The sequence below is a fragment of the Brassica napus genome, chromosome C9, assembly GCF_020379485.1.
Source record: "Brassica napus cultivar Da-Ae chromosome C9, Da-Ae, whole genome shotgun sequence".
In the NCBI taxonomy this organism is placed as follows: domain Eukaryota; kingdom Viridiplantae; phylum Streptophyta; class Magnoliopsida; order Brassicales; family Brassicaceae; genus Brassica; species Brassica napus.
In genome coordinates, this window is record NC_063452.1 from 62,830,093 (window position 1) to 62,844,448 (window position 14,356).

The following is a 14,356-nucleotide window of genomic DNA, read 5'->3' on the forward strand; positions in this document are numbered from 1 at the left end:
TTATGCTCCGGTTTCAAAACGTATTCTAAAATGAACAGTTACAAAACAATACTATGAAAGATTTTTCCAATTTTATATCAGAGGACAAGATGGTTGATAATGTTATATAATGCTCATTTTGTGGGAAAAAAAGAGCGAATAATATTGATAACTTAAATTTAGTTTTATAGTGAAGGCATTTGAGAATAAACGAGAAGATATTCTCAAGAATTCTAACTTTCCGACCATGGTTGAAAAAAGTCTCACACTTTTTAATCATGAGCAGTAACATTCGTACGGATGTTCCATCAGTTTACCGCAACTTAGCAGAGTCAGTTGGTAGACAATCATAACAAACGAGAAATCTACATGAGTTGCACGTTGTTTGTGATTTTTTCAAGACAGCAATCTTGAGGCATCTCCCACAGTTTAGCAACTCCATTCAGAAAACTAGCCAATAAAGAAACCCATGAATTAGTTAGTAAACAGAAAGAATTATGTGGATAACAAGCCTAGCCAATATGATCTGCACCAACCTATCCCTTCTGTTCATCTCCACATCTCTTAGTAGAGTAATGGGCCTAGTACCAAGTCGTCTGACGAAACTAAGAGGGGAGATTCTATACACAAGTTTCTCTTTATTGGGCTTAGCAGGCTTCCCCGAGCCAAATTGGAGGTAAAAACCAAATGGGCGTACGTGTAACATTGATATTTTTATAATCGATTTAATTTTTTTTTCCAATTAATAATACTTTTAAATTACTAGACTAACCACTATAAAATCACTATTTTCTAGAAAAACGGAGACAACAAAGTTTCCAAACCTCTTTGACCTTCATCATATGTTGTGAAGGATGCAACTATGCTTTAAAACAGTATTTTCATATTTTTAAATTTTTCTCAAAATCTATGTGTTAAACCCTACGAAAATATTGAATTTTTCGGTAAATGCTCTATATATTGAAGCATATGATCTTTAGTGTTGTTTTAAAACATCTAAATACATTCTACATTTGTATTAATGTATATTAAACTCTTTTTCATGATACATGGCATCATTTTAATTTTTTGTCAATTAATTTAGTAAAACTTCATAATACTCCATAAATTGGTGGATTAACCACTATAAAATCGTTATTTTCTAGAGAAACGAAGACAACAAAAGTTCCGAACCTCTTTGACCTTCATCATATTTTAGTGAAGGATGCAACTATGCATTAAAATAATATTTTTATATTTTTGAATTTTTTTCAAAATCTGTGTGTGTTACCCTACGAAAATATTGATTTTTTTCGGTAAATTCTTTATATACTGAAGCCTATGATCTTTAGTATTGTTTTAAAATTTCTAAACACTATATACATTTCTATTAATGTATATATATATATATATATATATTTTGATGATCCTGGTATCCGGAGCCTCGAGAGGATCCGACTAGCGCCAATGACCATCCATCAGAGCTTAGCCGAGGAGTCCGCCGAGGCATTCAGGAGGGCTGGTGATCACCCCATGTAAATCCCACCAGTGGCCACACATTAGCAGGCTTCTCCGTATTGGACCCGAAGGTACCTCAAGATAATCATCTCCCAGCGGCACTCGAACCCATGACTTCCCAGGTTGAGTTTAACCACTGGACCACTAACACGTGGTTTAAACTCTCTTTCAAGGTACATGGGCATCGTTTTAATTTTTTGTCAATTATTTAGTAAAACTTCGTAATACTCCCTAAATTGGTGGAATAACCACCATAAATTCGTTATTTTCAAGAGAAACGGAGACAAAAAAATTTCCAAACCTCTTTAACCTTCATCATATGTTAGTGAAAGATGCAACTACGCATTAAAACAATATTTTCATATTTTTGAGTTTTTTTCAAAATCAATGTGTGTTGCCCTACGAAAATATTGATTTTTTCGGTAAATGCTCTATATACTGAAACCTATGATCTTTAGTGTTGTTATAAAATTTCTGAACACATTCTACATTTGTATTAATGTATATTAAACTCTCTTTCATGGTACATGAGCATTTTTTTAGTAAAACTTCATAATACTCCCTAAATTGGTGGACTAACTATTATAAAATCACTATTTTCTATAGAAGCAGAGACAACAAAAGTTCCAAACCTCTTTGACCTTCATCATATGTTAGTGAAGGATGCAAATATGCATTAAAACAGTAGTTTTATATTTTTGAATTTTTCTCAAAATCTATGTGTTAACCATAACCCCCTACGAAAATATTGATTTTTTCGGTAAATGCTCTATATACTGAAGCCTATGATCTTTAGTGTTGTTTTAAAATTTCTAAACACATTCTACATTTGTATTAATGTATATTAAACTCTCTTTCATGGTACATGCACATCTTTTTTATTTTTTTCTCAATTAATTTAGTAAAACTTCATAATACTCCATAAATTGGTGGACTAACCACTATAAAACCGCTATTTTTTAGAAAAACGGAGACAACAAAAGTTCCAAACCTCTTTGACCGTCATCATATGTTAGTGAAAGATGCAACTATGCATTAAAACAATATTTTCATATTTTTGATTTTTTCTCAAAATCAGTGTTAACTAACCCATACGAAAATATTGAATTTTCGGTAAATGCTCTATATACTGATGCCTATGATATTTAGTATTGTTTTAAAATTTCTAAACACATTCTACATTTGAATTAATGTGTATTAAACTCTCTTTCATGTTACATAGACATATTTTTAATTTTTTTGTCAATTAATTTAGTAAAACATCATAATACTCTCTAAATTGGTGGAATAACCACTATAAAATCGCTATTTTCTATAGAAACGGAGACAATAAAAGTTTCAAACCTCTTTGACCGTCATCATATATTAGTGAAAGATGCAACTATGCATTAAAACAGTATTTTCATATTTTTATTTTTTCTCAAAATCTATGTGTGTTACCCTACGAAAATATTGAATTTTTCGGTAAATGCTCTATATACTGAAGCCTATGATCTTTAGTATTATTTTAAAATTTCTAAACAATATCTACATTTTGATTAATGTATATTAAAATCTCTTTCATAGTACATGGACATCGTTTTAATTTTTTGTCAATTAATTTAGTAAAACTTCATAATACTCCCTTAATTGGTGGACTAACCACTATAAAATAGCTAGTTTCTAGAGAAACGGAGACAACAAAAGTTTCAAACCTTTTTGACATTTATCAAATATTAGTGAAGGATGCAACTATGCATTAAAGCAGTATTTTCATATTTTTGATTTTTTTTTCAAAATCTATTTGTTAACCCCTACGAAAATATTGAATTTTTCGGTAAATGCTCTATATACTAAAGCCTATGATCTTTAATATTGTTTTTAAATTTCTAAACACATTCTACATTTTGTATTAATGTATATTAAATTCTCTTTCATGGTACATGAGTATGTTTTTAATTTTTTGTCAATTAATTTAGTAAAACTTCATAATACTCACTAAATTGATGGAATAACCACTATAAAATCGCTATATTCTATCGAAACGGAGACAACAAAAGTTCCAAACTTCTTTGACCTTCATCATATGTTAATGAAAGATGCAACTATGAATTAAAACATTATTTTCATATTTTTGAAATTTTCACAAAATCTATGTGTTAACCCCTACAAAAATATTGAATTTTTCGATAAATGCTCTATATACTGAAGTCTATGATCTTTAGTATTGTTTTAAAATTTTTAATTTTTTAGTCAAATAAATTAGTAAAACTTCATAATACTCCATAAAATGGTGGAATAACCACTATAAAATCGCTATTTTCTATAGAAACGGAGACAACAAAAGTTTCAAACCTCTTTGTCAGTCATCATATGGTAGTGAAGGATGCAACTGTGCATTAAAACAATATTTTTATATTTTTGAATTTTTCTCAAGATCTGTGTTAACAACCCCTACGAAAATATTGAATTTTTCAGTAAATGCTCTATATACTGAAACCTATGATATTTAGTATTGTTTTAAAATTTCAAAACACATTCTACATTTTGTATTAATGTGTATTATACTCTCTTTCAAGGTACATGAGCATCGTTTTAATTTTTTGTCACTTAATTTAGTAAAACTTCTTAATACTCACTAAATTGGTGGAACAACCACTATAAATTTGCTATTTTTTAGGGAAACGGAGACACCAAAAGTTCCAAACCTCTTTAACATTCATCATATGTTAGTGAAGGATGCAACTACGCATTAAAACGGTATTTTCATATTTTTGAGTTTTTTCAAAATCTATGTGTGTTACCCTACGAAAATATTGATTTTTTCGGTAAATGCTCTAGATACTAAAGCCTATGCTCTTTAGTGTTGTTTTAAAATTTCTGAACACATTCTACATTTGTATTAATGTATATTAAACTCTCTTTCATGGTACATGAGCATCTTTTTAGTAAAACTTCATAATACTCCCTAAATTGGTGGACTAACTATTATAAAATCACTATTTTCTATACAAGCAGAGACAACAAAAGTTCCAAACCTCTTTGACCTTCATCATATGTTAGTGAAGGATGCAACTATATATTAAAACAATATTGTTTTGAAATTTTCTCAAAATCTATGTGTATTGAATTTTTCGGTAAATGCTCTATATAATGAAGCCTTTGATCTTTAGTATTGTTTTTAAATTTCTAAATACATTCTACATTTTGTATTAATGTGTATTAAACTCTCTTTCATGGTACATGGACACCGTTTTAATTTTTTGTCAATTAATTTAGTAAAACTTCATAATATTTTTTAAATTGGTGAAATAACCAATATAAAATCGCTATTTTTTAGGGAAACGGAGACAACAAAAGTTCCAAACCTCTTTGAACGTCATCATATGTTAGTGAAGGATGCAACTATGCATTAAAACAGTATTTTTAATTTTTTTTGATTTTTTTTTCCTCAAAATGTAGGTGTTAACCCCTTCGAAAATATTGAATTTTTCGGTTAATGCTCTATATACTGAAGCCTATGATCTTTAGTATTGTTTTAAAATTTCTAAACACATTCTACATTTGTATTAATGTGTATTAAACCCTTTTCATGTTACGTGGACTTCTTTTTAATTTTTGTCAATTAAATTAGTAAAACTTCATAATATTCCCTAAAATGGTGGAATAACCACTGTAAAATCCTTATTTTCTATAGAAACGGAGACAACAAAAGTTTCAAACCTCTTTGACCGTCATCATATGTTAGTGAAAAATGCAAATATGCATTAAAACAACATTTTTATATTTTTGAATTTTTTTCAAAATCTACGTGTTAACCATAACCCCCTACGAAAATATTGAATTTTTCGGTAAATGCTTTATATACTGAAGCCTATGATCTTTAGTGTTGTTTTAAAATTTCTAAACACATTCTACATTTATATTAATGTATATTAAACTCTCTTTCATGGTACATGTACATCTTTTTTAATTTTTTCTAAATTAATTTAGTAAAACTTCATAATACTCCATAAATTGGTGGACTAACCACTATAAAATCGCTATTTTCTAGAAAACCGGAGACAACAAAAGTTCCAAACCTTTTTGACCGTCATCATATGTTAGTGAATGATGCAACTATGCATTAAATCAGTATTTTCATATTTTTAAAATTTTTTCAAAATCTATTTGTTAACCCTTACGAAAGTATTGAATTTTTCGACAAATGTTCTATATACTGAAGCCTATAATCTTTAGTGTTGTTTTAAAATTTCTGAACTCATTATAAATTTGTAATAATGTATATTAAACTCTTTTCATTGTACATGAGCATCTTTTTAATTATTTGCCATTTAATTTAGTAAAACTTCATAATACTCCCTAAATTGGTGGAATAATCACTATAAAATCGCCTTTTTCTAGAGAAACGGAGACAACAAAAGTTCCAAACCTCTTTGACCGTCATCATATGTTAGTAAATGATGCAATTATGCATTAAAAGAGTATTTTTATATTTTTGAAATTTTCTCAAAATCTATGAGTTAACAACTCATACGAAAATATTGAATTTTTCAGTAAATGCTCTATATACTAAAGCATATGATCTTTAGTATTGTTTTTAAATTTCTAAACACATTATACATTTTGTATTAATGTGTATTAAACTGTCTTTCATGGTACATGGGTATGTTTTTAATTTTTTGTCAATTAATTTAGTAAAACTTCATAATACTCACTAAATTGATGGAATAACCACTATAAAATCGCTATATTCTATAGAAACGGAGACAACAAAAGTTTCAAACCTCTTTGACCTTCATCATATGTTAATGAAAGATGCAACTATGAATTAAAACATTATTTTCATATTTTTGAATTTTTCTTAAAATCTATGTGTTAACCCCCTACGAAAATATTGAATTTTTCGATAAATGCTCTATATACTGAAGCCTATGATCTTTAGTATTGTTTTAAAATTTCTAAACACATTCTACATTTTTATTAATGTATATTAAACTCTCTTTCATGGTACATGGACATCGTTTTAATTTTTTTGTCAATTAAATTAGCAAAACTTCATAATACTCCCTAAATTGGTGGAATAACCACTATAAAATTGTTATATTCTATAGAAACGGAGACAAAAAAAAGTTCCAAACCTCTTTGAACTTCATCATATGTTAATGAATGATGCAACTATGCATTAAAACAGTATTTTCATATTTATGAAATTTTCTCAAAATCTATGTGTTAACTAACCCCTACGAAAATATTGAATTTTTCGGTAAATGCTCTATATACTAAAGCCTATGATCTTTAGTATTGTTTTTAAATTTCTAAACACATTCTACATTTTGTATTAATATGTATTAAACTCTCTTTCACGGTACATGGGTATGTTTTTAATTTTTTGTCAATTAATTTAATAAAACTTCATAATACTCACTAAATTGATGGAATAACCACTATAAAATCGCTATATTCTATAGAAACGGAGACAACAAAAGTTCCAAATCTCTTTGACCTTCATCATATGTTAATGAAAGATGCAACTATGAATTAAAACATTATTTTCATATTTTTGATTTTTTTCTCAAAATCTAAGTGTTAACCCCTACGAAAATATTGAATTTTTCGATAAATGCTCTATATACTGAAGCCTATGATCTTCAATATTATTTTAAAATTTTTAAACACATTCTACATTTTTATTAATGTATATTAAACTCTCTTTCATGGTACATGGGCTTCGTTCTAATTTTTTTGACAATTAAATTAGTAAAACTTCATAATACTTCATAAAATGGTGTAATAACCAATAAAAAATCGCTATTTTCAATAGAAACGGAGACAACAAAAGTTTCAAACCTCTTTGACCGTCATCATATATTTGTGAAGAATGTAACTGTGCAATAAAACAATATTTTTGAATTTTTTTCAAAATCTGTGTTAACAACCCCTACGAAAATATTGAATTTTTCAGTAAATGCTCTATATACTGAAACCTATGATCTTTAGTATTGTTTTAAAATTTTTAAACATATTCTACATTTGTATTAATGTATATTAAACTCTCTTTCATGGTACATGTGCATCGTTTTAATTTTTTGTCAATTAATTTAGTAAAACTTCATAATACTCCATAAAATGGTGGAATAATCACTATAAAATCGCTATTTTTTACAGAAACGGAGATAACAAAGTTTCAAACCTTTTTGATCGTCATCTTATGTTAGTGAAGGATGCAACTGCTCATTAAAATAGTATTTTTATATTTTTGAATTTTTCTTAAAATCTGTGTTAACAACCCCTACGAAAATATTGAATTCTTCATTAAATGCTCTATATACTTAAACCTATGATCTTTTGTATTGTTTTAAAATTTCTAAACACATTTTACATTTTGTATTAATGTGTATTAAACTCTCTTTCAAGGTATATGAACATCCTTTTAATTTTTTGTCAATTAATTTGGTAAAACTTCATAATACTCACTAAATTGGTGGAATAACCGCTATAAAATTGTTATTTTTTAGGGAAACGGATACAGCAAAAGTTCCAAACCTCTTTGACATTCATTATATGTTAGTGAATGATGAAATTATGCATTAAAACAGTATTTTTATATTTTTAATTTTTTCTCAAAATCTATGAGTTAACCCCTCCGAAAATATTGAATTTTTCGGTAAATGCTCTATATATTAAAGCCTATGATCTTTAGTATTGTTTTTAAATTTCTAAACACATTCTACATTTTGTATTAATGTGTATTAAAATCTCTTTCATGCTACATGGGATTGTTTTTATTTTTTTGTCAATTAATTTAGTAAAACTTCATAATACTCCATAAATTGGTGGACTAACCACTATAAAATCGTTATATTCTATAGAAACGGAGACAAAAAAAGTTCCAAACCTCTTTGACCTTCATCATATGTTAATGAATGATGCAACTATGCATTAAAACAGTATTTTCATATTTATGAAATTTTCTCAAAATCTATGTGTTAACTAACCCCTACGAAAATATTGAATTTTTCGGTAAATGCTCTATATACTAAAGCCTATGATTTTTAGTATTGTTTTAAAATTTCTAAAACACATTATACATTTTGTATTAATGTGTATTAAGCTCTCTTTCATGGTACATCGGCTTCGTTTTAATTTTTTGTAATTTAATTTAGTAAAACTTCATAATACTCCCTAAATTGGTGGAATAACCACTATAAAGTCGCTATTTTTTAGGGAAACGGAGACAACAAAAGTTTCAAAACTCTTTAACTGTCATCATATGTTAGTAAAAGATGCAACTATGCATTAAAACAGTATTTTCAAATATTGAATTTTTCCCAAAATCTATGTGTGTTACCCTACGAAAATATTGAATTTTTCGGTAAATGTTCTATATATTGAAGCCTATGATCTTTAGTATTGTTTTAAATTTCTAAACAATATCTATATTTTGATTAATGTATATTAAACACTCTTTCATGGTATATGGACATCATTTTAATTTTTTGTCAATTAATTTAGTAAAACTTCGTAATACTCCCTTAATTGGTGGACTAACCACTATAAAATAGTTTTTTCTAGAGAAACGGAGACAACAAAAGTTCCAAACCTTTTTTGACATTCATCATATATTAGTGAAGGATGCAACTATGCATTAAAGCAGTATTTTCATATTTTTGAATTTTTTTCAAAATCTATTTGTTAACCCCTACGAAAATATTGAATTTTTCAATAAATGCTCTATATACTAAAGCCTATGATCTTTAGTATTGTTTTTAATTTCTAAACACATTCTACATTTTGTATTAATGCGTATTAAACTGTCTTTCATGGTACATGGGTATGTTTTTAATTTTTTGTCAATTAATTTAGTAAAACTTCATAATACTCACTAAATTGATGGAATAACCACTATAAAATCGCTATATTCTATAGAAACGGAGACAAGAAAAGTTCCAAACCTCTTTAACCTTCATCATATGTTAATCAAAGATGCAACTATGAATTAAAACATTATTTTCATATTTTTGAATTTTTCTCAAAATCTATGTGTTAACCCCTACGAAAATATTTAATTTTTCGATAAATGCTCTATATACTGAAGCCTATGATCTGTAGTATTGTTTTAAAATTTCTAAACACATTCTACATTTTTATTATTGTATATTAAACTCTCTTTCATAGTACATGGGCATCGTTCTAATTTTTTTGTCAATTAAATTAATAAAACTTCATAATACTCCAAAAAATGGTGTAATAACCACTATAAAATCGTTGTTTTCTATAGAAACGGAGACAACAAAAGTTTTAAACCTCTTTGACCGTCATCATATGTTAGTGAAGGATGCAACTGTGCATTAAAACAATATTTTTATATTTTTGAATTTTTCTCAAAATCTCTGTTAACAACCCTTACGAAAATATTGAATTTTTCAGTAAATGCTCTATATACTGAACCTATGATCTTTAGTATTGTTTAAAAATCTTTAAACACATTCTACATTTTGTATTAATATGTATTAAACTCTCTTTCATGGTACATGAGCATCGTTTTAATTTTTTGTCAATTAATTTAGTAAAACTTCATAATACTCACTAAATTGGTGGAATAAACACTATAAATTCGCTATTTTTTAGGGAAACGGAGACAACAAAAGTTCCAAACCTTTTTGACAGTCATCATATGTTAGTGAATGATGAAATTATGCATTAAAACAGTATATTTATATTTTTGAAATTTTCTCAAAATCTATGAGCTAACCCCCTACGAAAATATTGAATTTTTCGTTAAATGCTCTATATACTAAAGCCTATGAACTTTTGTATTGTTTTTAAATTTCTAAACACATTCTACATTTTGTATTAATGTGTATTAAACTCTCTTTCATGGTACATGGGCATGTTTTTAATTTTTTGTCAATTAATTTAGTAAAACTTCATAATACTCCCTAAATTGGTAGAATAACCACTATAAAATCGCTATTTTCTATAGAAACGGAGACAACAAAAGTTTCAAACCTCTTTGACCGTCATCTTATGTTAGTGAAGGATGCAACTGTTCATTAAAATAGTATTTTTATATTTTTGAATTTTTCTTAAAATCTGTGTTAACAACCCCTAAGAAAATATTGAATTCTTCAGTAAATGCTCTATATACTGAAACCTATGATCTTTAGTATGGTTTTAAAATTTCTAAACACATTTTACATTTTGTATTAATGTGTATTAAACTCTCTTTCGAGGTATATGAGCATCGTTTTAATTTTTTGTCAATTAATTTGGTAAAACTTCATAATACTCACTAAATTGGTGGAATAACCGCTATAAAATTGTTATTTTTTAGGGAAACAGATACAACAAAAGTTCCAAACCTCTTTGACAGTCATTTTATGTTAGTGAATGATGAAATTATGCATTAAAACAGTATTTTTATATTTTTAATTTTCTCTCAAAATCTATGAGTTAACCCCTACGAAAATATTGAATTTTTCGGTAAATGCTCTATATATTAAAGCCTATGATCTTTAGTATTGTTTTAAATTTCTAAACACATTCTACATTTTGTATTAATGTGTATTAACTCTCTTTCATGGTACATGGACATGTTTTTATTTTTTTGTCAATTAATTTAGTAAAACTTCATAATACTCCCTAAATTGGTGGAGTAACCACTATAAAATCGTTATATTCTATAGAAACGGAGACAAAAAAAGTTCTAAACCTCTTTGACCTTCATCATATGTTAATGAATGATGCAACTATGCATTAAAACAGTATTTTCATATTTATGAAATTTTCTCAAAATCTATGTGTTAACTAACCCCTACGAAAATATTGAATTTTTCGGTAAATGCTCTATATACTAAAGCCTATGATCTTTAGTATTGTTTTAAAATTCGTAAACACATTATACATTTTGTATTAATGTGTATTAAACTCTCTTTCATGGTACATCGGCTTCGTTTTAATTTTTTGACAATTAATTTAGTAAAACTTCATAATACTTCCTAAATTGGTGGAATAACCACTATAAAGTCGCTATTTTTTAGGGAAACGGAGACAACAAAAGTTCTAAACCTCTTTGACCATCATCATATGTTAGTGAATGATGCAAATATGCATTAAAACAGTATTTTTGAATTTTTGAATTTTATTCTCAAAATCTAAGTGTTAACCCCCTACGAAAATATTGAACTTTTTGGTAAATGCTCTATATAGTGAAGCCTATGATCTTTAGTATTGTTTTTAAATTTCTAAACACATTCTACATTTTGTATTAATGTGTATTAAACTCTCTTTCAAGGTACATGGGCTTCTTTTTAATTTTTTGTCAATTAATTTAGTAAAATGTCATAATACTCACTAAATAGGTGGAATAACCACTATAAAATCGCTATTTTTTAAGGAAACAGAGACAAAAAAAGTTCAAAACCTCTTTGACAGTCATCATATGGCAATGAAGGATGCAACTATGCATTAAAACAGTATTTTTATATTTTTGAAATTTTCTCAAAATCTATGAGCTAACCCCTACGAAAATATTAAAATTTTCGGTAAATGCTTTATATACTAAAGCCTATGATCTTTAGTATTGTTTTTAAATTTCTAAACACATTATACATTTTGTATTAATATGTATTAAACTCTCTTTCATGGTACGTGGGCATGTTTTTAATTTTTTGTCAATTAATTTAGTAAAACTTCATAATACTCCCTAAATTGGTGGACTAAACACTATAAAATCGCTATATTATATAGAAACGGAGACAACAAAATTTCCAAACCTCTTTGACCTTCATTATATGTTAATGAAGGATGCAACTATGCATTAAAACAGTATTTTCATATTTTTCAAATTTTCTCAAAATCTATGTGTTAACAACCCCTACGAAAATATTGAACTTTTCGGTAAATGCTTTATATAGTGAAGCCAATGATCTTTAGTATTGTTTTTAAATTTCTAAACACATTCTACATTTTGTATTAATGTATATTAAACTCCCTTTCAAGGTACATGGGCATCTTTTTAATTTTTTGTCAATTAATTTAGTAAAACTTCATAATACTCACTAAATTGGTGGAATAACCACTATAAAATCGATATTTTTTAGGGAAACGGAGACAACAATAGTTCCAAACCTCTTTGACCGTCATCATATGTTAGTGAAGGATGCAACTATGCTTTAAAACAGTATTTTCATATTTTTGAATTTTTCTCAAAATCTATGTGTTAAACCCCCTACGAAAATATTGAATTTTTCGATAAATGCTCTATATACTGAAGCCTACGATCTTTAGTATTGTTTTAAAATTTCTAAACACATTCTACATTTGTATTAATGTATATTAAACTCTCTTTCATGGTATATGTGCATCTTTTTAATTTTTTTGTCAATTAATTTAGTAAAACTTCATAATACTCCATAAAATGGTGGAATAACCACTATAAAATCGCTATTTTCAATAGAAACAGAGACAACAAAAATTTCAAACCTCTTTGATCGTCATCATATGCTAGTGAAGGATGCAACTATGCATTAAAACATTTTTTATATTTTTGAATTTTTCTCAAAATCTATGTGTTAACTCCCACAAAAATATTGAATTTTTCGGTAAATGCTCTATATAATGACGCCTATGATCTTTAGTGTTTTTTTTTAAATTTTCAAACACATTCTACATTTTTTATTAATGTTTATTAAATTCTCTTTCAAGGTACATGAGCATCGTTTTAATTTTTTGTTAATTAATGACAAAAAGTTCCAAACCTTTTTGACAGTCATCATATGTTAGTGAAGGGTGCAACTACGCATTAAAACAATGTTTGTATATGTTTGAATTTTTCTCAAAATCTATGAGTTAACCCCTACGAAAATATTAAAATTTTCGGTAAATGCTTTATATACTAAAGCCTATGATCTTTAGTATTGTTTTTAATTTCTAAACACATTCTACATTTTGTATTAATGCGTATTAAACTGTCTTTCATGGTACATGGGTATGTTTTTAATTTTTTGTCAATTAATTTAGTAAAACTTCATAATACTCACTAAATTGATGGAATAACCACTATAAAATCGCTATATTCTATAGAAACAGAGACAAGAAAAGTTCCAAACCTCTTTAACCTTCATCATATGTTAATCAAAGATGCAACTATGAATTAAAACATTATTTTCATATTTTTGAATTTTTCTCAAAATCTATGTGTTAACCCCTACGAAAATATTTAATTTTTCGATAAATGCTCTATATACTGAAGCCTATGATCTGTAGTATTGTTTTAAAATTTCTAAACACATTCTACATTTTTATTATTGTATATTAAACTCTCTTTCATAGTACATGGGCATCGTTCTAATTTTTTTGTCAATTAAATTAATAAAACTTCATAATACTCCATAAAATGGTGTAATAACCACTATAAAATCGTTGTTTTCTATAGAAACGGAGACAACAAAAGTTTTAAACCTCTTTGACCGTCATCATATGTTAGTGAAGGATGCAACTGTGCATTAAAACAATATTTTTATATTTTTGAATTTTTCTCAAAATCTCTGTTAACAACCCCTATGAAAATATTGAATTTTTCAGTAAATGCTCTATATACTGAACCTATGATCTTTAGTATTGTTTTAAAATTTTTAAACACATTCTACATTTTGTATTAATATGTATTAAACTCTCTTTCATGGTACATGAGCATCGTTTTAATTTTTTGTCAATTAATTTAGTAAAACTTCATAATACTCACTAAATTGGTGGAATAACCACTATAAATTCGCTATTTTTTAGGGAAACGGAGACAACAAAAGTTCCAAACCTTTTTGACAGTCATCATATTTTAGTGAATGATGAAATTATGCATTAAAACAGTATATTTATATTTTTGAAATTTTCTCAAAAT